The sequence below is a fragment of the Heterocephalus glaber genome, unplaced genomic scaffold (genome assembly GCF_053883595.1).
Source record: "Heterocephalus glaber isolate CG9 unplaced genomic scaffold, H.glaber_assembly_v1.0 deba00001606, whole genome shotgun sequence".
In the NCBI taxonomy this organism is placed as follows: domain Eukaryota; kingdom Metazoa; phylum Chordata; class Mammalia; order Rodentia; family Bathyergidae; genus Heterocephalus; species Heterocephalus glaber.
This window is the reverse complement of record NW_028258377.1, coordinates 4925593-4943036: the sequence shown is the minus strand read 5'-3', so window position 1 is coordinate 4943036 and position 17444 is coordinate 4925593.

The following is a 17444-nucleotide window of genomic DNA, read 5'->3' as shown; positions in this document are numbered from 1 at the left end:
ATGGAACCACAGTGAGATGTGCTGAGCACTCTGGGTGTCTGAAGTCCACCTGTGCTTGGCTAGACCAAAGGGGGTAAATGAGCCAGGAGCCCAGGGTGCATGGGTCCAACCATTTGCAAGGGTATGCAAGTATCAAGGGGGCATAAAACAATAAGAGAAGGTAGACAAAATATAATGGGCAAATAAATTTATTTCTGTCCCATTAGTTCTTTGCTCCTCATATAAAAATCATTAAATTGGTAGATATTTTTTCTTCCAGGAAACTTTAAAATCCCTTACTGACATGCTTTTACATTTTTCCCTCTTACCTCTTACATAGTGATTGGTGGGTAACTAGGGACATTACTTTTAATTTTACTGTAGGAATAAGGTAATTAAGAAGAAAAAATTTGTTATATAAAAGAATCAGTCCTCCTATTCAGTCTGAAATCAAGTGGAAATTTTTATCCAAGTTATTTGCATGCTATGAGAGATTATATTGAGTTTTCTGCCTCCTTTTTGAAGTTGTAAATTATAAACAGGAAAAATTAGTGCGGTATACATAATAATGAGTATATCTAGCAGGGGTTCAGTTTTACATGGTTAGCTTCATTTGTCAAAGAACATTTCAAACATGAATCCAGGCACCATCTAGTTTTGTGGCAGCAGTTGACTAAAGAATATCCTGAAATTTTAAAAACATCGATTCACCTTAGCCATTCCCTTGTGATAAGAGACATTGAGCGCCAAGTGGCAAATGAGGAGCAAGAAGTGTGTACAAAATGGATTTTGAGAGTCTGCCAAGGGTCAGATGTAGTGATGTTATCCAAGCACAGAGGCAAAGCAAAAAGACCTGGGATGGTTACAGGAAATGAAGTGGGAGAGCCATAGATTGGGGTTCCTAGGAAAAATCAAACCAAGGAACAAAACTAAGAGTTGAAAGGTAAGGTAGTCAGAATATAATAGGGCTTAGTACGTAGATCTCTGTATTCTTCACTAGGTGCCTGGGCAGGTAAGCTCTAAGGAGGAGTCAAAAAGGCTACAGAGAACCAGGGATGGTTTTCCAGGAAAGAAAATGTACATGTGAATATGATAAGTTGGGCTCTCTACCCTCTTCTGAGGATCATTTAGTGAGAAGAGTTAGTGCAGAATAAGCAGAGAGCGTCCAGGTGCACAGTCCTCAACAGGAAATAGGTTGGAAGGTTCTGGGAGACGGGATGGCTGTGGGTGTGCTGTGAGTGTGCCACAGACATGGCAGGTCTGTGGTCACAGATGTGGTTTCAGCTTGGAAAAGCTACAGCACTGATGGCGAAACTTTTAGAGCTTTCAGTGATAACAAACAGCCCACTGTGGTACATATGCCATAGGTTTGCCACCATTGGGCTGTAGAGACCAGGCTGTTCACAGAACTTTCTCTGATGGTGGAAATATTCTGTATATATATATATATATATATATATATATATATATATAAAATATACATACATATATATATATACTGTCCATTATGGCATCAACATGTGTCTACTGAGTATAATTTTAAATTTTATTGTGTCAGGTATCAGGTTGGAGATTGAACCGAGGACATTATACATACTATACCACTGAGCTACATAATTAAAATAAAAATATGATTTGAATAGACTCATCCAGTTAGTGTCTTTAAATGATTCTCTCACCTCAGGCTTAGCTATTACATACATTTAAAAATGTATTATTCTGTGCAATGTTTATGAAAATTAACCTTGAAAAGCCAGGCATGTTGGCACACTTGGAAGTTGAGACAGGAAGACTGACATGAGTCTAAGGCCAGCATGGGTTACATGGTGAGTCCAAGGCCAGCCTGAGCTATGTAGCAAGACTCTGTCTCAACCCTCCCCCCATACAAAAAGTTAACACTGAAAAGCTAAACTAGTACATTACAAATTCTCTTATCCTTTAGAGAAACATTATCCAGTTTTTTTATGTGAAAATAACCACAATAACTGTCATTGATCAAGGAACAACATTGTGCCAGGCACAAAACTGGGCACTTCATAAATGTCATTTCTAACCCTTAAAACAACACTATAAGTAAGAATTTCTAACTCCATATTACTGATGAGGAAACTAAAGTTCAGAGACATTTAATTTATTCGGCCAAGGTCACACAACTTCTAAGTTGTTGAGCTGCACATCCCACCAAAGTTCACACATTCTTCAAGGGACTCAAGAGCATATAAATATTGAAGAGAAATAAAGTTCAATGCAAATTACTTGTTTCACAAATACATAACAAAAGGAAACAATCCATTGTCACAATAAGCTTTATCTTCCACTGGCTTCCAGATTTAATTACACATACCAATATAGAAATGATCGTCACCACAGCACAGAGCTGCCCCATAGAAGAAGGTGTCATTTATCCTAGATGATGCATTGTCCCCACACAGATAATAAATCCGAGAGAGCATAGAAAGGATGACTACTGAGAAGAAAGATAAGAGTTTCCACTGGGAAGACAGAGCGCAGGGTGGATAATTATTGTGATAAGCTTATTTACGTGGCCACTTGGGCTTTTATGTGAAATCCTAAAAGCCACATGTCTGGAGCTGGAAACTTGGCAGAAAGACAAGAGAAAATAGAATACGTCCCTTTCTATCCAAGGAGTTTCTTACACGATGGCCATGAGAGTTATTCTCTTTCCAGAAATGACTGATCCCATTGTATTGTAATCAGAAGAGTGAAAGAAGCCTAGAATCAAGTCAAATTGACTCTTTTGTCCTTCACTTTCTGCCAATTTTGCAGCACTTGCCTAGAAGGGGAATGCTTTGCCTCGAAGGGGAATGCTTTGCCTCATGTTTATCAAGACTTAGCTAGTAGACCAGTAAGCTATGCAAAGTCAAGCTCTGAACAGCCTTGCTCTACAATTAAGGTTAGGAAAGAAAAGACCTATGATCTCAGATCAAATTCTTTCTTTTTTAAGAATTAGAAAGCACATCCACAAGGGTGGAATGATTTTTCCAAAGGACCCCAAGCCAGTCTCCAGAACCTAAGCCCAATTCTTTGAATTAATATGCACTGGGGCCAGGGATTTAGCTCAGTGTTTCTGCGGCTTGCCTCGCAAGCATGAGGTCCTGAGTTTGATCTCTGGTACCAAAATAAAAAGCAAACTGTAAATTACTATACATTTATGATACATAGTGACTACTTTCATTGTGGGTAGTTGTGCATATACATAACACATCTTAATTCTTTTATTTTTATTTTTTTTCTTAATTCTTTTATTATCCTCTTCTCCCAACTTTCATCTTCTAGTCTCCTTTCAATTTGCAAAAGATCTATTACCTTCTTTCCTTTTATATATCTTATATTTTGCTCTTTAGTTTATTTATATTTTGGATTTCTTATATAAAAGAAACTATATCATATTTAACCTTTTGCGTCTGATTTATTTCACTTAATATTATAGTTTCAGAGTGCATCCATTTTCTGAGTAGTGACTCAAGTTTATCCTTATTTATAGCACAGTAGTACTCTATTGTGTATAAATGCCACATTTTCTTTTTCCTTTCTTTTTCTTTTCTTTTTTTCTTTTTTTTTTTTTTTAGACAGGGTCTTGCTATGCAGTTCAGGCTGGCCTTGAATTCACTGTGTAGCCTAAGTTGGCCTCGAACTCACTGCGATCCTTCTGTCTCAGACTCCCAAGTGCTGGGATTGCAGGTGTGCGTCACCACTCTAGCATCACAGTTATGAGTATAGTAGCAGTCACAGTAGCTGCTATGTCTAAAATTTACCAAGAACTTACCAGGTACCATATCTACTTCACAGGCAGGATCTAACTTAGTTCTCAGACTTTACCTACAAGGTGGCTATTGATACCATCTGCCTTTTCTGAATAAGGAAAGTAAAACTTAGAGAACTTAAAATTTGTTCAAAGTCATACTCTGCTGTGTCTTATTCAAAGGTCAGGATTTCCCATTCCTGCATGCGGGGAGTTGTATGACAAGCACAGGAGTCATTTCGCACTTAATCTTTCCCAGTAATGTGAGACTCCCCACCCTTGGTCGACAGATCTCAAGAATCCTGCTGGAACTAGATGCTTAAACAAGATGTCCAGAGTTCATCTTCTTGCCTGGGTCTGCTGGAGTCACTTGGTGGGTCTCCCTCTCTCCAGGTCTTTCAAAGTTACTGTCCCCTGACCACAAGTGAGCATGTAATGAATTAATGTAGGCCCAGACTGATATATGGAGCAATAGCCTTGGCTTAGCTGGAATGTAGGGCTTCCAAGAAAATCACTGTGGTCAAAATTTTCAACTCATCATGTTTGCCACTGTTCTCTGGATATAACAAGTTAGGCTCTGCAGTTTCTAAATATCCTCTTAAAAGGTTAAGTTTCTAACTCAGAAACTTACAAGTTCACGTACTTCTTGGCACTTGAACACTTTCCCACCAAACTATGATATAAGCATTGGTTAGATTTCTACACTGGCCCACAAGTTTTCCACTTTTTAACCACAGTGTACTTGCCATTTGGCACTAGTATTATTGTGCTACTTTAACTCTATATAACTACTATCTAAAGATTATTTCAATGGTAAAATGTAGTGAGTTTCAATGCAGAATGCCAAACACAGATTCTTGTTCTTTTAACAGTGATACTGAAACCGTATTTCCTGGTTTTCCTTAAGAGTGACAATATCCATCCCTTGTCTTACCCAGACAATAGGTCCTGAGGTTTCCTTATGGTCACCAGCCTTAGAGGTACCAAGGAGAGATTGCTGCAGGCTGCTGTGGGTGCAGCCATTGTGGGTGGAGCTTTGGGAGTATTCAGAGAGTGTTATTGGGAAAACCAAACCTAAAACCAGGCACATAGTTCAATTGTATAATCTGGCAAATCTTCGTAAAGTTGAGTAACAAATGCTTTTGACCCAATAGTGCTTGAATAAATGTAACCTCAGTAAATAAAAGAAGGGGACATACACATCCAGTGACTGTTTTTTAGCAGCAAAAACTAGAAAACACCGTGTCTGCCTACAGGCAAACAAACTGTAGCACTTATTCATATGGGTTATTACATACCTTAAAAACCTGCAGTTAGAACTGTGTCTACTGGCTTGAGAAGGATGTCCATGAAGTAAGGCTAAAATTAAAAGAAACCTATAGAGTAATATAGGTATTACAAGTCATATTTTGTAAAATGCCATTAACAGCCAACACAAGCAAATAAACAGAATGGAAGGGTCCCTCTGAGTGAACACGTGGGGTGACGCTGGGGTGAGAATGGGAAGGCAGGCGTGGTACCTCACTCCAGGACCAACAGTGGCAGCCTCAAGGGAGTGGGAGCAGATCTGTAATCTGTAGGGATTCTAGATTTGTGTATACCTTTTTGGTTTATTTCACTTGCTTTGGAAGTATGTGTTGTTTTTCTCAGTCTTAAAATTTTTCATCAAAAGTTGAAAATAAAAAGCATGAAATGGAAAGTGGAAGAAAGAACTGGAAACACTAGAAATGGGGCACTTTCTGTGCTTTGTAGAGAGGTTGTGCTTTGGGGGGGTGTTAAGAGGAAACAGCTGGGGTCCACATGTGGCCTGGCAGTCCTGGAGCAGGGGTGGTGGGCATCATAGTAGTTCTTAGAAAACCAGGAGCCCCAAATATACCTCTCCAAGCAGAGGAAATAAGAAGGAAGTGGGGGACAGTAACACATTCCTGAGGAATCTCCACATATATATTCTTACAGGTATAAAAAAAACCCCCTATTTTGTGCCCATAGTAGCTCCTAGCATCATACCTGGATCAGATATTGCTAGGATAGTCTGTTCTGGAGAACAAAAACCAACTTCAACTTCTCCCCATCCCAACACACACACACACCACACGCACACACACACACACACACACACGCACACACGATGGGGGACAGGCAGGCATCTGAAGGCTGTAGAGGATTTTGTTTTCACATATAAGACATAGATAAGATGAGCAGAGGATCTTAGGTAGGTATGGCCCCTCAGAAGATGGAGCCTGTGAAGCCATTTGCATCATAAATGAGAACATCGTGTCTCTCTTATAGTCATTGTCCAGAATTGGCAGAGTGACCCAAGAAGCATGTGAAGAGCCCCTGAATAATATAATTCTGCTGGATGATTAATGTATTGTTGAACAAACATTTCCCAGATCTGTTTGAGTATCAAAGAACCATCTCCCTCTTTCAATATTTTGATAACAAAGCATCATCATGCTCATCATCACTGTCATCATCATGACCACTGAGGTCACTGAGAGCTCTCACTCCAGGCTGAAAGGCTTATATCTGCTAAAAGCTTTGTATCCATTATCTCATTCTGTCTGTTCAACAATGCTATGAGGTAGGTTCTATTATTGTCTTTGCTTTACAGACAGCAAAACTGAGCCAAGATTCAGACACACTTTATTTGACTCCTGAAACAGAACTCCTAATAAGCTTGAGAGTTACAGGGCATAGTGGTGCACACCTGCAATCCCAACACTCTGGGAGGCTGAGGCAGGAGAATTGCAAGTTTGAACCCAGCCTGGGCAGGTTAATGACTTAACTACACCTTGTCTCAAAATACAAGAGGACAGGGAATGTAGCTCAGTGCATAGGCTCTGCGTTCAATCCCCAGTACCTAAAACAAAACAAACAAACAAACAAACAAAAGAACAAAACTTGGAAGGATAGTTGTTACTTTATATTTGTAGTCTCAAACCAACTATCTTAAGTTAAACAATGATGAATGTAAAATTACATATTCAGGTTCTCTAAAGTCAATTTTATTAGTATAATATGAGGTATGCCCCTCTTGGAAAGAGCCCATATGAAAAAGCCACTGAGGTTTTAGCTGGTCGTGACCTTAGCCTGAGTCAACGGCGTGGTGCAGCTGTAATCACAAGTCTCATGCTGAGTTCATAAAGGGTCTGGGTGGTAATGTTATTAAGTGTCAGGTCTGCCAAACCCTGTTGTTCAGCACACACACAAAGACTTCAGGAATATTTTCCCCCTTGGGCAGTCACAGCACGTACAGACAATAGTGTATCAAGAAAAGCATGACAAGGAACTTTTGAGCAAGTCTTAGTGCACTCCAGGCCAGGCCCTCTGCTAAACACCTCACACACGTTATCCAATTTCATTCTCACAACAGGTCTGGGGGTAAGCACTCAGTCTTTCACAGAAGAGAAAAGGAGACTCGGGGTGCTCAGGATCTTGCCCTCCGTGGAACAACTCAGTGCAGAGCGAGGGTTTCATAACAGGCTTGTAGCACCAGAGTGGAGGGTGCTGCCTCCAGCCAGGACTCAAAGAATGGTGGCCGTCCAGCAGCTGTAAAGCAGGATTAGAATCGTCCCACAGAAAGTGAGATTTGGAGGGAAAAACCAATATAATTGTCTCTCGTAGCTGGATAAACATATTACCTACATATGTCTCATTTGATTCACTGTAGTTGTTTTTGTTTTCTTTTTATAAGAACTTTCTATAAAAATGTTTATTTTCTACTTTGAAAACAATAAGCAACACTAGATTTCCATTTTCAGCTGCTGGAGCTGCCGAGTATCTCTCCAATCAAAAGGCGCAGGCTGCCCATTCAGTATGGTGTCCACTGTGCCTTAGAGAAACGTCTCTTCCATCCACTTGATTCTTTTAAATTACTCACCTGGTTGCAGGGGAAAAGGAAGGAACATCGTGTCTGCCTAAGTCCAGAAAGCAGTAGCAATAGGGAGACCAATTCCTTCAGCAGAAACCCTTCCTGTCAAGTAGGGCTGGTTGAGCGTTTAAAGCAAGAGCCTCAGGATGTAATGAGCTTCTGTTCGTTGAGGGAATCAGGTGAAGTTTGAATCTGTTAGTCTGTGGAGTAGATAACCTTTACGATCCCAGGATTCTGGCTTTAGGTTAATAGGTCCTGAGTATCTGCCTTTAGGTTTGAAAGTCTCAGCTGGACCATTTTCATGTAGAGCTATTTTCTTCCAGGAAATAATACCTACCAAATGGGAACGAAAATTGGTGCTGTGTTTGCATGTTCCCCACAAGCAGGTATTATTGTCTTAATAACAAAATGTAGCCAGACAGAGCAGATGACTGTAGCCAGATAGTTTACTCAATCAGGATTTTCTTTTGCCTGTAAGTTGTTGGATATTATTTTCTGCCAGCTAATTTTCTTTTAAGCTATTGTAAGATTCTTGTGGGTGAACATTTACAAATAATGTTTAAATTCCTAGAGAAAAGAGCCTTCTTTAACAGATTCAGAGCTGGCAATTTTGAAGGGTTTAGAGAGATACTTATGCAGTAAGCTTTTCAAATAAGAAAGATAATTGTCAGGATAATGTATTTTTTAAAATTTCAATGACTAAATGGTGTGATATTGTTTTCTAGATACTGACATGTAGCATTTTTACATTTACATAATGAAATTATTTAAAGTTTTACTTTTAGTTACATAAACAAATATGGCGCAAAAAATAATGCAAAATAAGGCACAATAATAATAATAAAAATAACAATAATAAAAATAATACTTTGCTTGGTTTTGGTGGTTATTGTGGTAGGTATTGAACCCAGGGTCTTGTGGATGCTTGGAGAGTGCTCTACCAACTGAGCTACACCCCCAGCCCTACTTTGCATTTTCATTATACTTTTCAAATTTGATTTAATTTGGAAAACAATTCTGTGTAATATTTGCTCATTTAACACACATGGATATTGCAGGGTTTTGTTCTGTGAGTGACTTGTATTCACCTCATAAGGCACTGCCTAGGGTGGTAATTTTTTTCATGCACAAGATAGTGCCTTCAGTTTTCTCCCCTACAGCCCTTAGCTGAGTACTTAGATCTTGGTAAATTTTGTTCAATTGAATATGTGAGATTTCCATTAAAACTTTTATTTTCTCCAAACTTTTCCAATGGCATGTACAGAACACTTTCTAAATTGCATGATGTTTTACTGGGAGTGGCAAACACCAGTGCTTAGGAATAAGGCAGGTAATGTAGATGAGCAGCCAGGTACATAAAACAAACTGCAATGGAAGCACAGTAAATGTAGCAGCTCATATTAGGTGTCAATGTTGAGCACAGCAGATGTGATGCATTGATCTCTGCTCAGTATGGTCACTTGGTACTGAGCACACATTTCTATATTTTTTATGAGGATTTCTGGATATCAGGAGGGTCCCACAGGTGAATTAGGCTCTGCCAATTAGATGCAGTTGTGCAGTATTTGGAAGGCATAACTGGGGCCATCTTGCTGTTTTATTTGGCAAATAATGCTGTGGGTTGTAGGAAAGCATTATCCAGTTGCGTATAGTACATTAAAGTGCAGATGTCCATGGGAATCTGTGAAGGGTTTCATGACCCCTTTATACAGAAATCTGTAGATGTTCAAATTTCTTATATAAATGGTACAATTTACATATAGTCTATTCAATCCTCCCATATACCTTAAATCATCTCTAGATCATTTATATTACCTATCCCAAGGTAAATGCCATATAAATTGTTGTTATACTGTGCTGTACTGTTTAGGGAATCATGACAAGAAAAATAGTCTGTGCATGTTCAGTACAGATGCAATTTTTCCTGAATATTTCTGACCTGAAGATGTGGGAAATGTATACAGGGAGATGTGCATAGCTGCTACGCAAATTCTGCACCACTATATGCAAGCAACTTGAACACCTTTGGATTTGGTTGTCCATGGAGGCCCTGGAATCAGTACCCTGAGACACGAAGGATACATTTAGATCAATGTAAACATTAGGAATACAGTGCAGAGAGATCTCCACTATCTCACAGGATCTCCTCTATGTTAATAGCATATATTAGTAGGGTATTGGTATGGTATATTTGTTAATATTTTTGAACTAATGTTGATGCATTATTATTAACTTTATTGCTTTATATTTAACTTTACTGCTTTATTCAGATTTTAAAAAATTTTATATCCTTTTTCTCACCCGGGGTTCCATTAAATATTATATTTAGTTGTCATGGATATTTATATCTTGATTTACAATTCAATAATATGTCATTCATTTTGCTGCTAAAAGTGTTCCAATTTTGGCTATTTGGAGCACTTTCAGTTGGCTCCTGTGTTCCTTTGTTATGCTCCCCTCATTCTCTTTGGTTGTTGTGTTTTCAGTTTTGTGGGGGTTTTGCTGTTATGGTGGTTGTTTTTTTTCTTTGTTTTTGTGAGAATGTCCTTTCTTTCTAGTGCTAGTAGATCCCTTTCCAAATTCTCAGCTTTGCTATCCATGTCTACCTTCAAATTCTGTGCTTCTCTTACATTTCAATCCAAATCTGCTCTCATTCTCTTCATTCAGACAAATAGGACTGTCCATGGTTCTTTATTTTAAATGCAGTCAAGTATTAAGATGTAACAATCATTGAGAAGGAATGCTGGTGCATTTGGACAAAATATAGTGATCTTTCCCCACAAAAAGAAAATTCAATTTGAAAATAGAAGGCACCGATATACTAAGGTTTGACCTGCCACAAAACTGGAATGTAGTTGGCTGCAACTTGGCACTAAACATCCACAAGTCAGGTCGGTGCAGTCGACAGTCAGCAGGGGAAATTGCGCATCTCCAGATGGTTGCTGTCCCCCAGGAAATAGGTGGACTCGGCATTGGCAGGTTTTATATTCAACAGATGCTGAAATGTTTTCTAAAATCTCCCCATTTTCAAATGCTGACAACATCCCCCCAATTAAAACATTCTGAAATCCAAACATCCTTTGGGTCACCAATTTGATATTGTTGCAGGGAGAACATTGTTTCCAAGCTTGGAGAGTAACTTCAGGGAGCAGGCAGGGTGTGGAGGTGTTTCCTCTATAAAGAATATTTGTGAGAGGCAAGCTGCTATTCCTCTGAAAGGAAGGCTGACTCTGGTCCCTTCTCTTACTACTTTGTCAATACTACTACCAGGAAAACTAGGACCATAAACAGTGTTTTAGCCAACAGATGTTGTGCTGTCTTGTTTTGTTTCTTGCATTTAAAATGTTTGCTGAATGCTAGGGTGTAGCTCAGTGTAGAAGACTTCTTCTACTGTGCTCTGTAATGAGCAAGGCCCTGGGTTTTGTTCCCAGCACTACAACAACAACAACAACAAAGTTGTTGGGAAGATCCTTTCTGCAGCAGGCTGGCTCAAGTTGTTGGGAACTGAGCATTGCAGTGGCAGAACTGTCATGACTAGAACAGCAAGGAAGGTGCTTACAAAACAGTTAACTTTGTTTGGTGAATAGTCCTGGGACATAGAGCCAAATTTTTCTCTATCAGTGCAGCACAGGGGAGACAATCCACTGGACTTGCTTCAGCTACCCACTTCCTGAGCCTGAGTGTGGACTCTAAAGTCTCTTGGTGGCCTAGACGAGCCATGTGGAGAGGCTGTGTGGCTGGATTACTGCATCCCTTTGCCTCTCTGGCCCAAACTCCAAGAACCTAATGAGCAGCCTAGCTGGAGGGTGCCCATAGAAGCCACCTGCACCGGTGTACTCAAGATGAAAGGAATCAAATGGTACGGCAAAAGTGCCATGGCGAAACCTTATGCTTTCAGTCCTCTTGGTGTCACTCAGTGAAAGAACCTATAAATAAAAAACAAAAGTGAAGAAACCAGCTGGTAGTATAATCTTGCACCAGTCTTTATGAGAAAGAGAAAGGAAAAGGGTCCTTCCTTTCATATTTTAGGGGACTCCGTTGGCTGAAATGTCTAGGGAAACATCTGCATGTGTATAGTTGTAACTCCAAACCTATTATAAAATATTAGAGCTGGATTCAGCCTTAGCCCCTCCCTCTGCAAGGTAGCCCTTTGTGACCTTGACAGCAGCACTTAAAACAACTCAATTTCAGCATTTTCTAGCTCTTTATAAACCCAGCAGTGAGGAGCTCTTCTATTTCCCCTGATCCAAAAGAAGAGAAACCAAGGCACTGAATAAACACAGCCTGCCTGGTTAGGTCAGGGATTAAGAATACAGAAGACAATCTAGCATTTTAGTTATCTCCACTGGTAAACAATACTCACTATTTCTTGCCAAATTTCAAATTTTTCTGTTGAAGGGGCAACTGTAGTTGTGGTTGTTCAAAGATAGATGCAGGCACTCAAATGTGCCCTCAATAGCAGCAGGTCGGGTCTGAGGAGAGGGCAAGGAATGGAAGCCAAGGATGTTAATGGCTAAGGCAGAGGAACAGGTCATTCACTTTCTGTTTGAACTCTTCACTTACCTCCCTTCTAGGAATTATATTCCCATCCTGAGAACTCGAACTGGTCACATTTTAGAGCCCCAGGGCTGTGTGGAGGCTCCTTTGAGGAGTCTCTCTTCCTGTCAAGATGGTATTCAGAGCTAAGTGGTCCTGGAAGGGTGGAGAATGCTGAAGAGTTAGGGGCTAAACCCTGGGTGAAATTATTACAGTGTAAATATCCTTTTTAAACTAGCCTCAAAGTCTAAAGTCTCAGTTCTGGATATTTGGAATTACAGACCTATGTCAAATAGTGACTGAGTCATTACATGCAAAGTTAGTATCCAGCTTCCCCTAGTAAATGTCATGTAGGCTTTCTCTTTGTGTTATAAAAACCTCACCATAAAATCATTTGGACAGTCAAATACCAGAAATTTTGTGGCTTAATGTCAACTGTTTTATTTATGTTAATAAAAGCTAACATTTATTCATTGTTTAATGTGTGTCAGGCCCCGTACTGAATTAGCACCTTCCATAAATTATCTAATTTAATCCTCACAATCATATGGGAAATATTGCTGTCCCTATTTTACAGATGAAAAATTAAAGGATGATTTTGTCCATTGGAGAAGATAAGTAATGCGCTTGAAATGGGGTAGGAAATTAGTTGTGGAGCTGAGACTGCCAGAGATCTGGCTGAGGGTCAGATGTTGGCCTCTTAGTGCCTGGAGACCACTGTTTAGCTACCCGCTTAAGATTTCTCTGGACTTTGGGGCCACTGACTTAGCTCAGTGGTGCCACACCTGTCTTGCAAGTGCAAGGTCCTGAGTTCGATCCCCAGTTTGGGGGTGGGAGGACTCTCTGGACTCCATCTCTATGTCTGTTTTACAAGATTTTAGACTTCTTCCTTAGAACCATTCAGAGGTCAGGCAAGCTGAACTGAGCACACCCTCTGCAGTGACAGCCACCCCCACAGATGCCTGACTTTGCACTCACTTTGCCTCCTGCACATAGCTGTTTCAATACAGCTCAGCACCGAGTAACTGAAATAATTAAGTTTAACACAAACTAGACAAGCCGAATCTCAGAGGAAGTTAATGGAGGGTCTATTCTATCAATCTGTGTGAATATCGGAAAGTACTTAGAGACATTGTTCTCTCAAATGAGGAGCGACGGAAGGGGGGCTACCCTAAAGCCCAGGCCCTATAAAATTCAGAAGGGTGACATTTCCCATTAGTGCTCTCACTGATTTTAAATGGCTGTGATCCAGCCTCAACCCTGCCCCTCCCAACCCTTAGCAATTTATTTTCACTTTAGAGATTTTCTGTTTACAATCTCCCTTTGTAAATATACATGGTATTCTCTACATTGGCTTTTAACAAAAAAACAACAGAAAGGGAAGGAGAATCCTTTCTGGAAGCTTTCTTTGTTGCCTTTGCAAAATAGTGGTCCTTGAACCCTGATGTAACTTAATCTTAAATTTCTAATATATTAATTAAAGTTTTCTGTGCCACAATTGCAGCACATTGGAAAGAATATGGAGGAAGGGACCCACCTGTAAAAGATTTCAAGCCTATCAATAGAGAATGGCTAAATGAATGCACATATATATATATATATATATATATATATATATATAATGTATATCTACATATCTACAAACAGATAAAAATGATGGTGTACAAAGTAAGTCCTAACATCTTAGAACAAAATGACAGTGTAAAATATATATAAACATTTTAAAAGAAAATTGCCAAGTAATACTATGTCTTTTCCCTATGGTTTCACATGCATGTGTGGAAATGAATATAATTAGACCAGATGCATTCAAAACCAAGACCCCCAAAAATAGAGAACACGAGGGTACTGGGAATGAGAAGAGGGATTTTAACCTACATTGTTTAAATATGAAAAGGAAAATGTGTTCTTGTATTTCTTACGTAATCAATAGTTAACTTTAAGAAGGTAACAATAGTAATTTCAGCTTTAAGGATGATAACAGTAGTTCCCAACTAGGAGATTTCTACTTGTTTCTTGGTGAATATAATCGTTTATGCCTTTTAGTTTCAATTAGAGGCAGAATTATGCTGGCAGTTCCCCTGGGTTGGGTCACCAGGAGAGCTTGCCTGCCAGCCCAGTATAAATGAGTATTTCCTTGCAGTCCACTTTTGTTTGGAAGGTGAAGTGTTGTGGGCTTAGAGCTGAGGAAGTCTTTCTGTGCTCAGGGTGTGATGTTCTTAGCTAGATTTAATTTCATCTGTGGATTGTTACAGCTAATGATTCAATTTTGAAAGGAGTTTTTCCAATTTAATTTTTTTTTTTCTGGAGTCTGTACCCAGAGCCCCGGGCATTTAGCTTTTTGGTAAAATTTCACACAGGTCAGATGCTTCTTGGGGAAAAAACAAAAAAACAAAGCATCAAGCCAAGAAACAACCCCACTGCAGAAATGAGTGCGTCTCATCATAAATGGCTTTAACACTGTGTGAATCCTCGGACAGAGCACAGTGCATCTCGGCTGAAATACAGTCCTGACAATCAAAACTTGCTGTTGTTTTCATTTAGCACCCAGGCCTCTGGGGCCCAGGCTGCAGGGGACATGAAGTTGCTTGGTCATAAGTTAGTGATTGCTTGTGCTCCAGGACTTGAACACACAGGGAGGAAGTGCTGCAGTCCCACCGCCTGGAGGACTCTATGCAAGTGCTGAGATTGGGGAGTGAGGGAATGTGGGGAAATGGGCGTGAGCCTGGCTGGCAGCAAGAGGAGAAGCAGCACTGGAGATAGGGGATGAAAGCAGGACAAGAGGTGCGGATGGGGATGTGGAGCCATGGGACTCATGGGAAAGGGAGAGAAGCTGCAGAGGGCCTGCACCAGGGAGACTGAGATCCGGCAGGGCACACCTGCCCACAGACCTGGACCCTCAATTTTGTGGGGCCCCGTGACTGTTCTTCTAGTGGCCTCTTCTCCACAGGATAATGCTGAAAATTAGACTTTATGGTCACACTAGCACAATGTATTTATTATAAACAGATACAACCAACATGGACATCAGTATGGAAATTCCTCAAAAACCTGAAACTAGAAATTTCACTTGATCCAGCTGTTCCCATTCTAGTTATCTTCCCTAAAGAATTAAAGACATCATATTACAGAAATACATGGATACACAAGTTTATAGCAGCACCATTTATAATAACTAAATCTTGGAAGCAGCCTATATGCCCATCAACAGATGAATGAATAAAGAAAATATAGTATTTACATACAATGGAGTACTACTCTGCCATAAAGAAGGATAAGCTTGAATCATTTGCAGGAAAATAAATGTACCTTGAGACCATGTTAGACCATAATGTTAAGTGAAATAAATCAAACACACAAGCTTATATACTGCATGGTTTCTCTTATATGAGAAACCCAAAATATAAATAAAGGGCAAAATACTAGCTAATTGGAAGTATGGAGAAAGATTTTGTTCAAATAGGAAAGGGATGAAGAGATGGAGTAGAAAGGAAGGGAGGGGAGGGAAAAGGGATAAAAAAAGAATTACGGGAATTATGTGCATGTACCAAGTCCCCACAAGGAATGTAAACATTATGTAATAAACACATGTATTAATAAAAGAGAAATACAGAAAAAAAATCATATATTAAAATATTATATATTAAAACACTTTCTTTGTTCTCAAAGTTCATCTGTTTTTTCTTCTGATCTTAAGGAGATTAGGACATTTTTGTTGTCTTGTAGTGTTGTGGGCCTATGTGGCTGATTCTATCAGCCCAGGAGAAGCCAACGCTGCCCTCTTGTTTGTTTTCTCCTATAAATAAATATCTTCATGATGGTTAAGATTTCTAGGAGCTCCTAATCTGCCTCATCTCTGATTTTACATTCTCTGTTGATGTTTGTCGCCCCAGCTCGGGGAAGAAAAAGATCAATGTATAGACATATATTTAAGCCAGAGTTTAGTATCCTTTGAATCTCAAAGAATTTATCAAGCTAAGATAGAAATGAACTACAGTGCTGTGTTTACAACTCTCCGACTTGTTCCTCATAGGTGTACTCCCTCTTCAGTTTTCATTGTGTGATGGTCTATTTCTCTGGACCCTTACTCCTGTCTCATATGAATTTTGTGACAGCAAAATTGCATTTACCATACGCATATAGCAGGTGATCAGTAAACATTGGTAGATTGATTTAGAACCCAAAGCCAGTATGCACTGGCTTTATGTTTCCAAGTTCATTTCTAGGTATATAGCTGAGGGCCCATAGGAAACAAAAGGTTAAAAATGGGAAAGCATATTAATTTTTGTAATAATACAAGATTTATGTTTTATGCGGCCTTCATAAGGAAGACCACATAGGTAAACTTGTATATTTTTGTGCTTAGGTTTAATGAAGAGAGTACAGTGGTGCAGAAATATGATTGGAAGACAAAATGGTAATAAACTGGAAAGAGTTTAGCAAGGCCTGTTTGTTCAATTTTTTTCCATGTGAACATTTGTTTTCAGAGATATGGATGCTTCTATTCTCAAATGATCGTCTTGTGACCTGCTTCAGAGGAAGGTAGGAAAATCCATCCTAGCTTTTATTGCTCCTTCAGAGAGAAAGGCCAGGGCCGGGGATTTAGCTCAGTGGTTCTGCTGCCTGCCGCGCAAGGAGCGACTTCGATCCCCTGTGCCAGAAAAAAAAAAAACAAAAAAAAAACCCAGAAAGAAAGGCCAGAGAAAGCAACCGAACTTCTGCTTCTGCTGTTTTCTGCAGTATTGTGGTGCCATATTTTGGGGCAGTGGGCCCTGAATCCATCAGCACATGATCACTACTCAACACTGCTGTTTGGAAAGCCTCCTTAACTTAAACTTGATACAATTCATCAAATTCTAAATTGACACAATATGACTCAGTGAATATGAAGTATAGCTTCAAAGTTCATAGACTACATGAATTTTGAGAAATTACCTGACCTCTTTGTGACTTGGTCCAAAAATACCAAAAAATTAAGAATGACAGAACAATACCTTCCACTGGAAATACAAAGAATAATAGAAAATAAGATGCACTTTTGGGGTATACAAATGATAGCATTTATTGAGGTGAATGGCACTGTGAGTGATGCTGTTATGGAATATTACAGGGCATTGCTCACCACCAGCATTATTACATAAAGTGCATTACAGTAAGCAATGAGCTCTGAGGTGCTTTCTGGAGAGAGCACTGAAAAGATTAAAAGAAACAGTGAGTCAGCCAGTATGCATTACTCATCTCTGATGCAAGGAGCAGCCAGTGCAGGGATTTGATTTTACATCCAATACTGAT